Source organism: Chelonia mydas, chromosome 15, assembly GCF_015237465.2.
Source record: "Chelonia mydas isolate rCheMyd1 chromosome 15, rCheMyd1.pri.v2, whole genome shotgun sequence".
Lineage (NCBI taxonomy): Eukaryota > Metazoa > Chordata > Testudines > Cheloniidae > Chelonia > Chelonia mydas.
The window spans coordinates 23113569-23132021 of NC_057856.1; the positions used below are offsets into that span (position 1 = coordinate 23113569).

General features: G+C 43.3%; 1 long non-coding RNA gene across 4 annotated transcripts in view; it reads left to right on the forward strand.

The window, feature by feature from the left end:
• LOC119563780 overlaps positions 1 to 18453 on the forward strand; it is an 84742-nt gene that overhangs the window by 27413 nt on the left and 38876 nt on the right. Inside the window, exon 4 of one of the 4 annotated variants that reach the window (XR_005222386.2) lies at positions 17441 to 18230. The exons of the other annotated variants lie outside the window; for them this stretch is intronic. This is a non-coding gene — a long non-coding RNA (uncharacterized LOC119563780). Of the gene's footprint in view, positions 1 to 17440; positions 18231 to 18453 lie in introns of those variants that run through there. 4 annotated transcript variants of the gene reach the window in all.

Consider the following 18453-nt stretch of genomic DNA (forward strand, 5'->3'; position numbering starts at 1 on the left):
GTTTTCAGAAAGTGCTGAGCGCTTGATCTAATGATCAGCCCCCTTTAAGGTGCCTCGGATTGAGCTCCCAAACATCACCAATAATTTCTAAAGGGCGGGTATTAGGACAGGATTCAGTGTTGTTTTAGCAGACTTAACAGATCACTGGTACCTGCTGATGGGAGGGGGCGGAAGGAGGATTTAAAGGTTTGTCCCCAAATAGCTTGTCATGTTCCCCCTTATCCTCAGCAGCCACTTCCTGCAGCTCCCAGATGTTTGCTGCTGCCTCTCCTCATGGCTGCAACTTGCAGTTCTAGGAACTTCCATACAGGGATGGGGCCCAGCTGGCAAACCCTGGGTGTCCCCTCCATGCATCACCTCTAGGTCTTAATGTAACATAGCATCTGGAAACAAAGAGGAAGACGAGTGGATTAAGGTCTCTCTGATGAATTAACTCAGCCTAGTGAGAAGTGCCTGATTCTGATTACAGTTAAATCAGTTTGACCACCATTATTCCTGATTTATAATGGTGCAAGGGAGATCAGAATTATTAACTTTAACAATCACCTGCTATTCTGTTAGGAGTCCAGGCACCAGTTGAGGAAAACATCTTTGTTCATGCAAGCGCTTAGTGTGCGCTTAAAGTTAAGCATCATATGTATTTTCCAGATTAGAGGCCATAAATCTTAGTTTAAGCTAGAAAATACTTTAAAAAAAAACACACCTGGGAGTGCAAGTAACTACCTGTGTAGCGAGGCGACGAGATTCACCAGTGCACTGCCTCCTACTGGTTGTCCAGGGAATTAACTCTCCAGCCTCCAGAGGGCCATCTACAGGCCAGTGTCTTGCCTGCTGCTGGCATCCATGTCCCTCCCAGACCCCAGTGCCCTTTTCCTCAGGGTTCTGCCCCAGCAGTACCCCCCCTCTTACTCTGGGTTTCCCCTCCCAGGGGAACCCCCAACTCTCTAAACCCACCTTGCCTCAGTGGCTACTGCCGGTCATCAGCTAGCCCCCACTCACTGGGGCAGACCGCAGTGTAATGGCCACTCATCATTGGCGAGGGTTAGGACCAGCTGCCTCTGCCTATTCCCAGGCTGCCCCAGTACCTTTCTGGGCCTTTACCAAGATCTGCAGCCTGGAGGTTTACCAGGCTGGAGCTCCCCAGGCCCTTCTGCCCTTCCCCAGCACTGCTCCACCTCAGGTACCTTGCTCCCAGGCAACTAGCCCTTCCCACTCCAGGGCTAGAGTGAGACTTCTCTAGCTCCTGGCCCCCAGCCGGGCTCTGACTGAGCCAGCCACACCTTTGGTCAGCTACTCCCTCAGCTTTTCCCAGCCGCAGCCCTCTCCAGGGCTGCTTTTAACCCCTTCAGGGCAGGAGCAGGGTGACCACCTGCTACACTAACACTTAGAAATATATTGTACATATTAAGAATCTACACAAGCATGCTAAAATGCTTTTTAACTGAATTAATGTACATGCAGTTTTCCTATTAACAGCAGCAAGCTAAAACCTGATTTTCAGGCTCAAGTTAGGAAGACGTGCTCTGGGGGATATTTTACTTGTTGTTAAAGTTGCTTCCATTCAAACTTTTTAATTTCTACTGCTATTTCATTATGGTCATTGAATGTCCTCTGACATCTCTCGCTTCAAAAATATGCATTTTTGTTATTAGATTCATAAGTATCTTCATCTATTTGAAAATATTTCCCAGTGTCCCTACATCATAAAGCATCACTACAGTTGTTTGCAGTGATCACTAATGTAAGCGGTTCTTAATTACAAAGCTCAAAAGAACGAAACAAGCATTTTTAGAGGCTTACATGGGATTGTAGGTCTGTTCTAACTAGCCCATCATTTACAGCAGTAAATATAAACTGAGACCTTGGGTGGGACATAGACCATCAGAACCACTGAAATGGCATAATTTAAAGGAGTATTTTTTAAAAAAAAAAATCTGAAACTACACTGAATTCCTATCCAGTGATGGAAACCGTGTGTATATGGGGAGCGGGGGAGAGAGAGCACTTGTTTGCTAAGCTGCTTCTGGGAATGCAAGTCCAGTGATAGGATGCATAATTTGGATTTGTTTTCAAAGTAAACTAGTGGTAGCAGCTGCACATCCCTTGGAATCAGTGAACGTCATTTTGGCCTCATGTGGAATGCCTTGCAGAACCTGTGAGGGCCTCATTAGTGGTGCCATCGAATATCCCACCTCTTCCCCGCCCCCGCCAAGTAAGGAAACCACCTTCAATTATTCAGTGCTTCCTATGCTCTGACTTTGTTTTTCTCAGTTAACATTAAAATGTGATAAAACGGAACAGTTGCACCTGGCCCCACCTAATGATCTCAACAGAAGAATTCAGTTACCCATCACGTCTGTGGGTAAACGCTAGACCTACGCTAAAATGAAAATCCAAATTGCAGGTGCTTCTAAACAAATAGTGGATGGTGTGTGTGTGTGGAGCCACGCTGTATTTTGAATTGGTACATTATGAGGCATCAAGGTAAACAATTGCCGAAATCTAGGTCACTTCTGTCACAGTTTCAGCTACACCTGGGTTCCCCCTCTGTGGTCCAACAAGGGCATTCACTTAAGGGTTTCCAGCCCCCAGCTGTCTCCTCTCTTGGGTGTAGACAGGTCTCTCTCTCTCACCTGACTGGGGTACAGTTGCCTGCCTTACACTGTGATATTCCCAGCAACTCAGACTGCCTTAATAGGCCAACATCTGTGCTTTGCTTTATCTGGCCTAGCTTACAGTAAAAAGTTGGTCGACCTAGCTACATTGCTCAGGCATGTGACATAGTTAAATTGACCTAATCCCCAGCATAGACAGCGCCAGGTTAACGGAACTTCTGTCAAACTAGGTGCCACGCCTCAGAGGTGGATTACCTAAGCCAATGGGAGAACCCCTCCCATCAGGGTAAGTAGTGTCTATGCTTGAAATGCTACAGTGGTGCAGTTGCAGCAGCATTTCAAGTGTAGACAGGCCTTCCCTGGAAGCTGTGAACAGTGTTATTGCCAGCCATTAAGTTACCACACACTCTTTCTAAGCAAACATGTTTATTAAGGTGAAAGCATTACGGAGAAAACATGTTACAAATCATAAATGAATCTACACACGTGCTAAAAAGCTTCCAGAGGTCACCTCCAACTCCAGCCTCAACCACTGGTAGGTGTTAGTCCTTCAAAACCCTCAACTGGGTTTTTTCCTGTGCTTACAAGTTCATAATGGTCTCAGAACTCGAACCCAGGCTCAACAGTGCGGTCGGTTCTGCATAGCGCTTGAGTCTTTGATCTCTGGAAACAGATAATCAGCAGACATTGACCCTTTCCTTAGGGTGTAGCTTCAAAAGACTGGGTATTTGCATAACTGGTGGCAGGGAACATGCTTTAATTTCTCCCTCTCTATTCCCCAGGAAATCCACTTTACATTTATTGTCCCCAAAGTCCATTCTTGTCTGGCACACTCTCAATATAGTCTTTTGCACTCTCAGACCTCGCATCACATCTTGCCCCCCGCCCCTCCAGAGAGAGGTTATGTCCTGGCCCACAATAATACACAAACTTAATACAAGGTCTTTCAAGGATATTGAAGAAAATTGCCATATCTGTCACAGCTCCCCAAAGCACTGCTTTTTTGTGACTCCTTCTGGAAGTAATGCTAGAAACGTATTTCTCCAGAGTCTTATTGCTCTGGGCAGCTTACGTGGTAGGCAAGCCTATCGGTGGGAGGAGTGAGGATAAAATTCAGTATGCTCCAAATACTTACTAGGTCTATGGAATCATCCCAGATAGCATTGCAGCTACTGAATGACTTCTAAGTACTCAGCTTGTCTCTCTAACAGTTTGTCTTCTGAAACAGTAATGCCCAGCTCTTACCATGTAACAGATGGTAGTTTAAATTCTGATGATAGACTCCCACCAAATGTTCACACAGTGACTCTAGCTGGTATCCTTTATTCAAGGCTACAGCATGGGGCTATTAGAAAATTCCAGTATTCTCTTCCTTTGTGGAGACTGAAAGCTTACAGGCCACAAAGGAGGTTCTGGTCATAAACCAACAATACAGCTGGAACTTCTACAAAAACTGCTCAGTGTTCGGAAATGGCACAATATTTGTTCATCTTGATCTTCTGGGATACCTGTCAGTGGAACTAAATGGCTCAAGCTTAAGCCAGTTCTTAATTGGACAACGCTGACACTTCGCAACCCCAAAGCTGTTCTGTTTTAGTGCAGTCTATTTCATGTCCACTCACATTGGTCACCAGTGCTCCCGTATTACATGCCTAAACACTGTGTACTTGCAGGCTGTGTTTATGAACGCAGCTCACGAGGGCACAAACACTTCTTGCATCTTGCATTCCTTCATCAGAGATGTATTAATCCTTCTGGAAATGTGTGACACCACAGGCCCTAAAGAGGTTAGAGCAGTGCTGTAAGTGCTCTAATAATCAACAGTTCTGCCATGCAGTTGATATGTGACCTTCGGCAAACAATATGCTCTCTCTGTGCCTCACTTCCCTATCTGTAAAATGGGGATAACTACACTTCCTCTTTTGCTTATCTGGTTTGGTTGTAAGCTCTTCAGGGCAGAGGGTCTCTTACAAAGTGTGTATACATCTCCTAGCCCAATGAGGATTGGGCGGGGCAGCGCTGGAGGTTGGCCCCTCCAGGTATTACCATAATAAAAATAGCATGAAAACATAACTACACTGCTCTCCTTAAATACCTGTGCTGGGATTCTGCAAAGAATGTAAGGGAGATAAGTGCCCAAATTCCATTTAAATTTAGTGGATTTGAACACTTTATGAAGCTCCTCTAAGCATTTCAGTACAATGACAGTTTGGATTTAGACAAGCCAGGCAGGACCGCACCTCTGGCTCCCCTCCCCCACCCCATTTACTGCCGCATGTAAGTGTCCTAGAAAAGTGTGTATTATACTTAGAAACCATGATGCAAGGAGCATAGGGGACTCTAAGCCTAGGTGTTTTCCTGGCATGTGTAAGCAGGGCTCAAATTCCTGCTAACTCCACCCATCAGAGTTCTCTGGCTATCCATTCTCTGTATTGAGTGACTTTTATTCTACGCCAGAAGAAATTGTTCCCTAATTTTGTGTCTTATTGACAGTACGTGATGTAGGTCTTGAGATTCCTACAAGCGATGATGATTGTCCAATGTATAATATGTGGCATGAAAGGAAATCATACACAGATGTTGAGACAAACTATGAAATCTTCCATTGTTGTGTGCAGTGTTTACTGTGGCCGTGTTGGTCCCAGGACATCAGCGAGACAGGGTGGACGGGATAATACCTTTTTATTGGACCAACTTTTGTTGGTGAAGGAGACAAGCTTTCGAGCTTACACAGGCCCGAAGAAGAGCTCTGTGTAAGCTCAAAAGCTGGTCTCTTTCACCTACAGAAGTTGGCCCAATAAAAGATACTAACTCCCACACCTGCTGTCCCTAACGCTATGGCTACACAACGGGGCTTACTGTAATGCTGCAAGTGCAGATGCTCAAAGCCGATGGGAGAAAGCTCTCCTGTTGACTTAATTCCTCCAGCCCCCATGAGTGGCAGTAGCTAGGTTGGCGGGGGAAGCTCTCCCACTAATGTGGTGCTGTCCGCACCGGCACTTAGGTTGGTGTAACTTACATCGCTTATTCACTCCCCTGAGAGACATAACTTTTATACCGACTTAAGCTGTAGTGTGGACATAGCCTTAGACGACAAACTAGTCAGGCAGCACAGCACTTAAAACCTGACCCTAATTTGGCACAACAACAAGGACTTGCCTGAGTCCCATTAAAGGCATAAGACCTAAACCTATACCTCAGGGCTTGTTTATACTGCCTTGCAGTTCAGATTATGGGGGTGTGAATCGGAGCGTGCACTACAATGCTGGGCTCTAACACCTCCATGTGAACACAGCGGGAGTGAACTAAAAGGCCCCTCGGTCATATTAATGTAATCCTATTTGAAGAGGATTATATATATGTGAAATAGGAACCTTTTAGTTCACCCCCGTAGCATCCACATGAGGGAGTCACAGCACAGCACTTTAGCACACGCTGCCTCACACCCCCAGAATCTGAACGGTGGGAACGTGTAGACATGCCCCTAAAAGATGAGTTTTGCAAACAGCAGTTAAAAAAAATTTTGAGACCTGCAAGGGATAGTGTAATAAACTGCACTGGTGCAATAGACTCTTGTCATGTAGAGATACTGTGTTATAGAATTGGCACTTTGATGCTGGGACCCAATCTGTATTCTCTAAACTTTCTCCAAACCTGCAAAAACAGCCTGAGAATTGTCAACTCTCTGGTAGAGATTTCAGCTCTGAGTCTTAACTGATCTCCTGTTTAAAATCCTGATGGTGGCTTTTTAGCTGCTGCTGCTGCTATGAATTTTAAACCTCCATCTTATTAAGGCTCCGTAGATTGGAGCCATTAGAGGAAAATCAGTTTGGCTGCGCGCTCTCTCTCTTCCCATGGCTCCAGCCACATCAGGATCATTATTTGCAGTGACTGACCTCTTGGAATGACCTGGACACAACTGGAAGAACATTTGGATGTAGTTCAAGAAGCTGCTCTTGGGCTATAAATGGCTATCTGGTCTGGGTCCACAGATGGAGGTGAAATGTGTTGACTACGGGTTGCTGAATTAAGGATCTATTAAGAGGCAACCCAACATTTAAAACACAAGAACACCTATATTCCAAAAAGCTTACTTAAAATTCTCTGTGACCGCAACACTTGCTTGGTTTTGCTGGATATGCTATAAAGCTATTGTCAGGCTATTCCTGACCTTGTTAAGCCCCAGAAGTACTGGGAATCTTGTGGGCTCTATGCTAAGATTTCAAAACAAAATGAAACTGCTGGCTTTCTGATGTTGATTACCTCCTAGATCAATGTTCATACAGTATTTTAATCAAATTACTTGGCCTGTGAAGTCCTGAATGCACACTGCCTATTTTCCCATTAGCTTTGCATTGGAAACAAGTACTTAACTTCTGACTTATGCGTACTTGGTTTAATGGGCTCAGCATAACCTATACAAAAACAAATATAATTTACTTTAGTTCTCTTGCATTCCCACTCAAATCTTACGGAGAACTGGGGAAAGGAAGAGAGCATTTATGACAGTTTTCAATCTGTTTACTTTTCTGGAAGAATGTTAGGTTGGAAACTGTGATATCTTACATTAGCACCTTTCATTCCAGAGGTTCCCAACATGTTACAAAATTAAACTTGGTGTTCAAGATGTTTGTTTTTAACTAACAAACTCTCCCTTTGTCCTAATCCCCTTCCTTTCCTCTCTACATGCATCTGATGAAGTGAGCTGTAGCTCACGAAAGCTTATGCTCAAATAACTTTGTTAGTCTCTAAGGTGCCACAAGTACTCTTTTTCTTTTTGCGGATACAGACTAACACGGCTGCTACTCTGAAACCAAAGGAATAGTTATAACTGTAGGTCCGGTCCTGCAAATACTTACTGATGCTAGCATTTTTTCAAGGTGTAAATCAGTCTTGTATAGAACACTCTCTTCATCAGTAGATCTCAAATCACTTTACAAAGGAGTTCAATATAATTATCCCGACTTTTACAGATGGGGAAAGTGAGGCAGAGGGTGAAGTGGCAGAACTGGGAATGGAACATATGTTCCCTGGTCTATCCACCACACTTATTGAATTCAAATTGTTGGAAGTCCTATGATCAGTAAGAGCAGCCAGATCCTGGGCTGGTGTAAATCGCCATATGTGCACTGAAGCAAATGAAATTATCCCACTTTACATCAGCTGACAGTCTGGCCCAAGTATTTGTAGGATCTGGGTGTATATAGGGTTTGGTCTTTTTCCATGCATAAATATTTAAAGCCCCAATTGTGTAATCCTGACCCATGTTTTGAGAGCGGAATTTTCTCATGTGTGTTACTCTGTTGATTTCTGGGACCTGAGCGTCTGGCCCTTTAACTCTTAGGGCTGGTCTACACTGAAAACTTACTTAGGCATAGCTTCAGCTCTCAGGGATATGAAAAAATCCACACTCCTGAGAGAGGTAGCTATATCAACCTAACCCTCAGTGTAGACATCCTACCACCTCTAGGGGATGTGGATTAACTACAGTAATGGGAGAACCCTTCCTGTCGCTGTAGTGGGTGTCTACTCTAAAGCACTGCAGCAGCCCCTCTTCAGTGTGTTGAGGGCAGACATACCTTGAGCAACAACTGTTTGAAAAGTTTTTTTTAAAAGCCTTATTTATGAGAAAGCAGGTTGTTCTCAAATGTCCTAGCTGATGCATATCTTTTGTTCGGTTGCAGCTAATGAAATTTGACTGGTGAAACCAAAAGTGATGCATTGCAATTCAGTGCATCCCCTGGGGGATAAAAGGTAACATAATTTTTCCTTAGCCCAGGCAAAGAAACAAAATAGGTTTTAAAAATTTGGGGCAAATCCTCTATTGGTGTAAATTGGCATGGCTCAAAAGAGGTCAGTTCATACAAACTGAGAATTAAGCCTGTTACATCTTACTCTTATACCCAAGGAAGATTTGTCCAGAACTTTGGATTTTATCATTGTATATTCAGGGCAAAATCTGTCTGTCATATTCTTGTAAAGTGCTATCAGTACCTGGATGCTGTGTAAACAATCATGATTGTTTAGCTTAATTCTCAGTAGACCACTGTGGGATAAATCTGTCAACTTCAGTCCCTTCAGGAACCTTAACAATGTGAATATCTGGTGAACTCCAGCAGTGCAAACCCACCCTCAATACAGCCGATCTGGTCATATGTTTCCTCCAGGATAGGGAAATCCTTGAGTGACAGACATAGTAACTCCTAAACCACTAAAAAGAACAGGAGTACTTGTGGCACCTTAGAGACTAACGAATTTATTAGCGCATAAGCTTTCATGGGCTACAGCCCACTTCATCGGATGCATAGAATGGAACATATAGTAAGACGATATATATATATACACACACATACAGAGAAGGTGGAAGTTGCCATACAAACTGTAAGAGGCTAATTAATTAAGATACGCTATTATCAGCGGGAGAAAAAAACTTTTCTAGTAATAATCAAGATGGCCCATTTAGACAGTTGACAAGAAGGTGTGAGGATACTTGACATGTGGAAATAGATTCAATATGTGTAATGACCCAGCCACTCCCAGTCTCTATTCAAACCATTAAAAGAGATGAGGTTGCACTGCACTGGCTGAAGTCTCTGGGTGCCTTCTCAGGAATCCCCCTATCAAATGAAGTATATGGAAGCAATTTACAGAACCATGTGTCAACGTGTCCAGGCTCATACTGAAGAGGAGCAGCCACCGTGCCAACTATAGATGGAGAAAAGATAGTGTGAGCCACAGCTCTGTCAGGCTGTTCCCGTATTTTGTATTTTCTCTGTATTGCCAACCCAGCTTAGGTTTTTGCACTTCCAGACACAAAGATGAAAACATGTCTACAATTACTCTTGTTCTGGTTGATCTCCTCTATCAAAGAGTAAAGTCTCCAGGGCAGTACAGTGAGAGTCTTTCCAAGGTAGGTCACAAAGTCTCATGAAAACAAAATAGTGTCTGAGGAGTTGTGGGGAATATAAAGGGTGAAGTGCACAGGAAACCAAATGACACTTTCATGGGGAGCAAAGGGAGAGAACAGCTTTCTCTCAGTACTTTAGCCTGATATTTTGAGACCCAGTAATTCTAGGGGTATGTATAAAAATGTATTAAAAAAAAGTGCGTGTGTGTGTGTGTGTCTGTATTAAGTAAAAAAAAAAAACAAAAAAAAACAAAAAACTTTTGAGATTGACCTACTGCTGATGTATAATGAGCGTCTAATGGAAAGGCAAAGATTATAGGTGGCCGGGCAAGTTCCCTTGCAAACGAAATTATTTTGCAGTACATTCTCAACTAATGCTCCTTGAATAAGATTTTCCTCTGAACACTGGCCAGTGAAATCTCCTAATACATCTAAACTTATACTGATAAGGAAATCAGACACAAATGTGAAAGCATGAAGTGGATGTAATGCAATTTTACTGTGTTAAAAATGGACAATATACACAATAAATTCCTACATGCTGCATTGCATTAATCCAAGAACAAAATATTATGCACAGTTTAAAATGACCAGTGCCTCAGGGAGCTTATTAGTACTTTGGGGGAAGTTTGGCCTCTTCGCTTCTAACGAGTTTTCTGTCACTGTCGTGATGTTTCCCTTGAGATCATTTACACCTTTGAAAAACCAGCTATAGTTAGAGATAAAGTAACTCGCTCCACATGATGTGTTTTTATTAACAGAATAGCAATGCAGTTCACCTCCAAAAAAAATCCTTTTAAAAAAAACAAGAAGGATGGCAGCTGATTTGTGGTGGTCTGGGCAAATAATTGACTTAAATGCTGGTGTTGGTTGGTTTGTTTTTAATACTTATACAGCTGAATCAATAATTCATTTTTAAAACTGTCTTCAAAGGAGATAGAAAGCTTCTGAGGATGGGATATGGAGACTTTCGCATTTGGTTTGCTAATTTTGCACTTTACAATCCAGGTTGATAACGACTAGGTCTGGTTGGAATTTTTTTTAAAAAAAAAATGGATTGTTGAATGCTTTGACTAAAACTTTGAGTTTAGTCTGTGACTGGAGTCCTGGGAGGTGGGACTATCCCTTTAAAAGCAGGGCAGAATGGAAATTCTCTCCAAGATGAGCTCCCAGAAAGGAGGCAGGTTCAGGTGAAGAAAGGACAAGCAGCCACTTCAATGAGGTGGTGGCATTTGTTGTGCCTGAATAGTTAACTTTTTAAAAATAGGTTTGGTTTCCAGGATTTGGCCTTGATCCCAGTATTTGGCCTCGATCCCTTGAATCTTTGCAGTTTGCCCCCTATGAACGTGGCTCAGACTCTCCATATACCACAATCAGGAGCTCCAGAGGATTTGAGGATATCCAGATATCACCAAACCATTGCAGAAGCTTTAGCAGACCAAAAAAAAGATAGGCATATATGGTTCTAATGATCCATGTCAGGATTAAGAATACAGACTGAACTCAAATCTTGACTGACTTTGAACTCAACCCACAAGAGCGTTCTACACTTCATACAGCTTTTGTTTTTCCCTTATGACTAGAGCTAGTCAAACTCTTCATTGTAGGCTTATCCCTCTCGGCCCATGAATTGTTTAGTCTAAAAGGGTTTCATCATTTTGGAAGCAATAGTTTGTGCAGTCCAATTTCAACTTATGGATTGTTCATGATCTCTTCATTATTTGAGGTATCAGGGGCTGTTGTTTCTACTCCCTCATTGAAGGACCAAGAGCAAATTCATTTTTATTACAGTATTGTCCTTGCAGAAGACAAGAAGTAGGGCTTATAAAAGGAATTTTTATTGAGGCTTATAGGGCCAGATAGACTTCGTAGTTCTCCCTGGCTCATTTAAAGTCCTCATGCAATGAAACATTTAAACATCTGGTTGAAATTAAGAACATACACAAGTGATTTGCTGAATAAGGATGGGACTACTGACTCTGGGCTTAAAAGACCATGCATAGGTGGTCCGTTTCCATGCTCGCTTCTGCTGGTGTTAACCATGAGGAGAGCTGTTTGGGAATTTTCTGTTGGAGGGATTTTTCGAATGCGGGGGGGATGGGAAGAATGTCTGCCACAAAATTGAAATCTTCCTCAGGAAAATCTCTATTTTGCCCCAAAAAAAGTTTTTTTTTTTTCCTGTCGGGAAGATCGAAATGGAATGTTGTTTTCAGGTCAGTTCAACCCAAATTGGAATATTTCATTTTGTTTTGAATCCTTTCAATAAAACACTAACCTGCATTTCCCTATCAACACTTTGCCTTTTCGGAGTTGTAATTCATACCCCCATTCTCTCCTATAGACTGAGCTTCCTGCAGGACTACATCTCCCATAATGCAATATAGATTTTTCCCCCGCCCAAGTTTTATGTGGTGCATCATGGAAGATATAGTCCAGCCAGGGAGCCTGGCCTTAGAAGAGGAAAATATGGCATCAGGCTGTGGAACTACAACTCCCATAAGGCAATGTGCCACCATGGGAAAATGCAGTCTCAGAGTTGAACTGACTCAAAACAAAACATTTGGGTCAGTTCAACAAACCAAAAACCGTCAAAACTTTCTGTGCAAAACTCTCAATTTTTTCTCCATAATGGAAATTATTTAAACTTCAATTTTTTCATCCCAATTTGGGGTGTGGTGTGGAGATTCTAAATTTCATTCACCACTAATCAGGAGTAACTTTATGGAATATATACTTGATTTATACCAGTATAAATGGGAGCAGAATCAGATCCAAGGTCTCCCTAAACTTGATCCTGCATTTAGGATTCATAAAATGGATCCGTAACTATCTAGTTTGAGGCAGGCTTCAGTATCCCTGCTTTTATAATTCACTTACAATTTCTATCCTCTCCCACACTTGTGGCTGAAATAAAATTCCTGACTTTTGTTTCTTTTTGTGACAAAGTACCATTTTAAGGAACAGCTCCAGAAAGCTGGTAATAAGCAAATGCTTCAGAAAGCACTGGGAACATAGTGCATAAATGCATGCTTTTACCACTCACTCCTTTTTCCATTGTCACCCTGTTACAAGACTTCTTGGCATGACAGTTTCAGGAGTGTCTATGGAAACAATTAATGGTAAATTATTTATATTAACAGCTGCTCTGTGGTTCTTTCCAGCTGTTATTTCACATTATTTCACACTTAGAAATCCTATACTTCTTGAATTTTGCCATAGGTTTACATAAGTGGCTGAATTTGTCATCTGAGTTAAAGGGGCTATTTTTTTTCACTCTCTTTTTCTAAATACAAGAATGTTTCTGTATATGCATGTGTGTAATTACACACACTTCTGAGCTTGTGTGTGTGAGTAAAATATGCACATGGTTTAAGTGTTGAGTTGCCAAGATACTACCTGCTCAAGTTGTTATAATGCTCTAAGACATGGCTCCCAATTCAGGCACAATTTTGGTTGGCTCAGTATTGCACAGGAGTAACTACCATGTTGCCATGGCAGCAATGGTGCTGATGTAAATAAAATCGGAAAGACTGCAAACCAAATTCAGAGGTGACGTGTTTAAATTAGACTTCCTTAGACCCAGTCAATGAACTGTGAGGAAATAGGACTTGTCTAGACTAGGGCGAGTTGCGCTGGGGTAAAGAAGCTACACTAGTACAATCCGGTCATGGAGATGTGCTGCCCCCACAGGAGGCTTACACAGATGCAGTGTATCCTGATAAGCTACCCTATTTTACATTAGCAGTGTATCCGCAGTGGTTTAGCAACACCAGTGCGTGCACCCCCTCAGCCCTCACACCTCTAGGGTAACGGCGTTAGTTCTTCTTACGGATTGAGGAAAGAGCAGGAGTGCAAGTACCGTTAGCTCCTATTCCTGTTAGCTGCTTTTCTTCACCTGCATCTCTTCTGGCTTCTCAGCACAGGAGGTACCAACAAAGACTCCTCTATTCTCAGACTCAAAGGGTCAAATTCAGAGAGCGACTGTTTGTGGGGAGAGGAGAGGAAGTTATGTTGGTAAGTATACACAAGGAGAAATGGAAGTGGCTAGTTACGTCAACTGAGATGCCCCCTCTCCACTTGGCTTGAATCTGTTTTCCACTGTTGATTAGGAGAGCTCCTTATCTCTTCAGCCAAAGTAGAATCATAGAATATCAGGGTTGGAAGGGACCTCAGGAGGTCATCTAGTCCAACCTCCTGCTCGAAGCAGGATCGATCCCCGACTAAATCATCCCAGCCAGGGCTTTGTCAAGCCTGACCTTAAGTATCCCTCTGTGACAGCACCTTCTTACCTTTCTCGAAGGCCTTCCATTTGTGGCCCTGCACATCAATATTATTCTTACTAGCTTTCTCAGGATGTTTCGGGCTCAACTCTGCACCCTCTGCTGTCATTTGAAGGTATTGGATCAGGCCCTGCATGAGTAACCTACTAACTTAGTGAAAGCTGCCTGCCAAGTTAGCTAATAAGTAGAGCTGGATAAAACCAAGCGCGCCCTCCTCCCCGTTAGGTTTGAGCACCTTCAAAAGTTGAGAGAACTCTTGGAGCTCAAGTTAGCCCAGGATGAGCTAAGTCGCTGTCTAGAGTCCAACCATCCTTGAGCTTTCGGGAGGCTTAGGCCTGGCCAGAAAACTAAAATCCAGATCTATTTATAATGAAGAAAAATTTTCTAAGCCGAGAGAAGCTAGATACAATCAATGAAGAAGTGAAAAGAGGAAGGAAAATCTACAAGCACTAAGTATAGGAAACATAAATCTTCCTAAGTTATGGGTGATCACTTCACTTATATTGCCATTCTATCCCCAATGAATGGGCAAACCTTCTGTTTCAGATTTTATGGTGGACCACTGAAAATGAGAAGGAACACTTGCAAAACATGTGTACAAGCTCACTGTTAACGGGTGAATTTTACAGCTGGCCTTCAGTTTCTCTTCTCCTGGAGGTAATATTATCTAGTGGTTAGAGCAGAGGCTAAGGCACAGATAGGTTCTCTGCTACTGACCCTTTGGGAAGTCCCTTGTCTCTTTCTTAGGTTTTGTTTGTGTTCGCAGTGCTAATCCTTATTCATGAGTACTCTCAGAATTGTGTCTTTAGGTTTTTTTTAAATCCAAAACTTAACCAAACACCATAATGGATAGCTTGTTGTGGGTTTAATGCCTTTTTTTTTTTTGTCATTGCTGGACCGTTTCTTCTAATTGCCCTTTCCAGAAGTAGAGTCAGGGAGAAAGTTTCTTGTGAACATTTCGAAAGCGCAAGATGCTGCAAAACTGACCCTCCCCCCACCCTGATTCTTATTTTACTATTCAATTCCATCTGCATCTGTTTGTGTGCAATTTACATTTTCTATATCTCAGCTGTGCTTGCAGCAACCCCTGACTCCCTCCCAGTAGAGAGGTGGGATGAGAAAAGCATGCTGAGAAGTGAAGCGGGCTGCAGAAATGGTTCAAAATACAAGCCCAAAGCTAGTTTCTATAAAAGATTAGCGTCTCTGTCAAAGTTGTGCACAGATCATTTCTCCATGTATTGGGTCTGGGTAAATTTACCAAACTGACCCAGTCCCACTTAGAATACTTCCTGACTGGTGCATCCTTAATTCCTGCTCTATGTGTGTGAGAAAGAGAGGCAATGCCCTTGATCCTGTTCCAGTTGTTTGCAGATTGTATCTGTCCTCCTAAATATCATCTCCACACTCCCAGTCAGTGAGTTTCTGTTTGCTACATCTTGCACAAATCCCTCTGTTTGGAGGTAATATCTAATGTACAGTATGTCTAGGAACCAAATAGACATTACACTATCCAGGAGAATAGATCTGCATACTATCCACAACCAGGAGTTAAGAGAAGGGGTTGCATAGAACTTACAATTCATATTATGGTAGCACCTTCTCGCCTTAACTGAGATTGGGTCTCATGGTGCAAGGCACTGTACAGACACATAGTAAGAAGGGTTTATAATGTAACTAGACAAAACAAAGCAGGACTCCTGTTCCCATTTTCCAGATGGGGAACAGAGCTATAGAGATTAGCTCAGTGTTGCACAGGAAGTCTGTATCACTTGGAAATCAAACCCAGGCCTCCAGAGTGTCACTGCCACACTTTAAGAACAAGACCATGCTTCCTAAAACAGAAGAAAGGGATATTGTCCCTTCTCTCCCTAGCTTGAGTAAGCAGTGCTTACTCCTCCTGTCTCAATCACTGCCAATGACCCAATTCATTCTCTCTGGTTGTGAGCTAATCTTTCTCCTTTTCATACTGCATTTAAACCCAGACTAGGCCATAGCTTATTCAGAGAAGTACTCCTACTGCACTAACACCTAAACAACATAACCTTGGAAGGTGTGGAATCAAACAGAAAGATGCAGTAGCAAGTCACTGGGCTTACAGTCATGGTGCAGCAGCTACTTGTATTACAGGACACCAAGGTGATGTCTGTGCTGGGTTGTAAACCTGGATCTGTGGGACCTGGGCTTGTGGACTTTCTCCAAATCTGTGCTTGAGCATCCACACTGCAGTGTAAAGCTAGTATTACAGTAGTTGGATGCAGGTCTTACAACCATGCTAACACATCCATACTGCTGCCCTGTGTAGATCGTATGACTCCAGTCTGCAGCTTCATCTGTGTCCACACCGCAAAATGATAAGGTTCAGACCCAAGTCACAGCAGGACTTGGGCTCTGATCCACCCCACTAGCAGGATCCTAGGAGCTGGGTTCTGAGTGCTTGCTGACCCACGTCAGACTGATCTGTGTGTAGACAGAAGGGGAGCTTGGGCTCAAAACTGAGTCAGAGCTTGGGCTTAATGCACAGTGTAGACATACCCCAGAAGCCTCAATCAGGATCAGAGCCCCGTGGTGCTAGGTGCTGCACAGACATTGTGTAGAAGGACAGTTATTGCATGTGCTCCAGGTTACAAAATTTATTCTGCATTTATTGTAAATCATTAGAATAGTTCCATATAGAGTGTTGCCTATTAACTTGAATGTAAGCCTGGGTCCTACAAAATTCCTGTTACATCTTAATTGAATAGGACGTTTCACTTTCTAAGTCTTACTTTCTGGTGCTATTGACCCTAGAGGTGTTTGGATCTTACTAAACTGTTCAGGATCACCTAGACCGATTGGGTCTGCTTCTGCAAAACTCTGGACTCCCTAAACTCCCAGTAAGAGAGCTTGCCCAGGATTGGCCGGGAGTCTCCAGGAATTAAAGATAAATCTTTAATTAAAGATTGTCATGGGATTAAATCTCCAGGACTACGTCCAACCAAAACTGGCAACCCTCCCTCTCAGGGAGCCCCTTCCACTCAGAAGGCAGGGCCTGAGCCCAGCCTGGCTCACATGGGCTACTCCTTCCCCAAACCTGGAAGAGCAGGACAGTGCTCCACCCCCAGCATCTGTCTCCTCTTGGTTTGAGACAGGGCAGTGCCACTCTAAAAGATGTTGCTTCCCTCTGGGGCGCAGGGGGCAGCTGCGGGTCTGTCTACACTGCAGTCAGATGAGTGACTGCAGTGTAGGTAGGCATACCTGTGTTAGCCATGCTAGCTAGACTGAAGCTAAAAATGGCTGAAGCACAGGTTTCGATGGGAGCAGTACAAGCTGGGTACATAGTCGCATTGCGAGCCTGCACCGGGTTCTGTGCTGCCATTTCTTCACTGCTAGCTGGGTTAAAGGGCCTGACTACCTGAGCTGAAAACGCCATTCCGCACCCTCACCATGATCCGCCCTCACAAGATAGAGCCTGTAGCTCATTCAAAGAGTGTTGTTTCCCCTCAAATTCTGAACAAGTAGGCACGGCAACAAGCCCCTTGTCTCCTGTCCATTTCAAAGAGCTCTTGGACCAGAGAGGCACTAACGTGAATATTCTTCTTTTTTTTTTTTGTAAATTGGACTGCAAATTATTAATTGGGCTTAATTTTGTAATCCTTTAGGTGCCATTCTTCTGCCCTCTTCAAATTATTACCGTGGTGCAACCTGCTTTTTCTGAGTAGGCGTGAGAAAATCTTTATTGTGACATTGCCAAGCATAAACTATGGATAATGAGGATAAAACTGTTAACATAAAAGCTCTGGTACTTAGTAAAATAAAGGAATAATGGTGGTGTGACTCCGAAATTCCTTTTAAAAAAACAAACCACTCTTTATTTTGGAATCATTAAGGAGAGTACTGCTGTATATTATAAAGACATAAAAGAAATTAGTGGATGATACAATGCTGCTAGGAGACGTGATCCAGGGTGATCCTCTGCAGAGGAAAACATGATTTCAGTATCTTTATGGCTCCTAGAGCTATTGTTCTCACTGCACAGAGGTGTCTTGCATTAGAGCTGTAATGTAAGGACTCTGAGCCTAACTATCAGCTGCCTTGTATAGATATATAGGACCTCAGAAGGAGTGAGGCAGTAGAAAATCAGACCAGGGCTGGATCTTGGCTATTTTTTTAAGATGGGTTTCTCATCCTTGGCATTGCAAAGAAAAGCTTGAAAATGTGACCAGAATGTGATCGATGCGGAGAGTTGCCTGAGTCTGTAGAGAGCTGAAATGCTAGCGCTGAGAGGGGTGAACTGCCTCATGCATCTTGACAGTCCATTACCTCCAACCACCTCAGCTGAGGTTTATGTGCGTGGAAGGAGGAGAGTACAGCAGCCCTTCCCAAAACAGAAACACCCCCGTTGCTGTTACCACCCGCTGCCTCCTGGAAGGAGAATGGGGAGAAAGAACGGCATGAGTTCCACTCTCCAGGGAAGTGTGGCCCTAGTGCTGCTTTTGGCTTCCCTGAGAGGGAGGAGAGAACTTCCCACCTGCCACCATTCTAGCTGGTGGGTGGGGCTGAAGGGGGAAAGGAGTCGTGACTATGTCCTGCTGTGCCTATGGCCCCAGATTGCCTTAATCAAGGCCTTCAGACTTTCTGGGCCCTGGCTGTGTGACAGCTGATGACTCAGTCA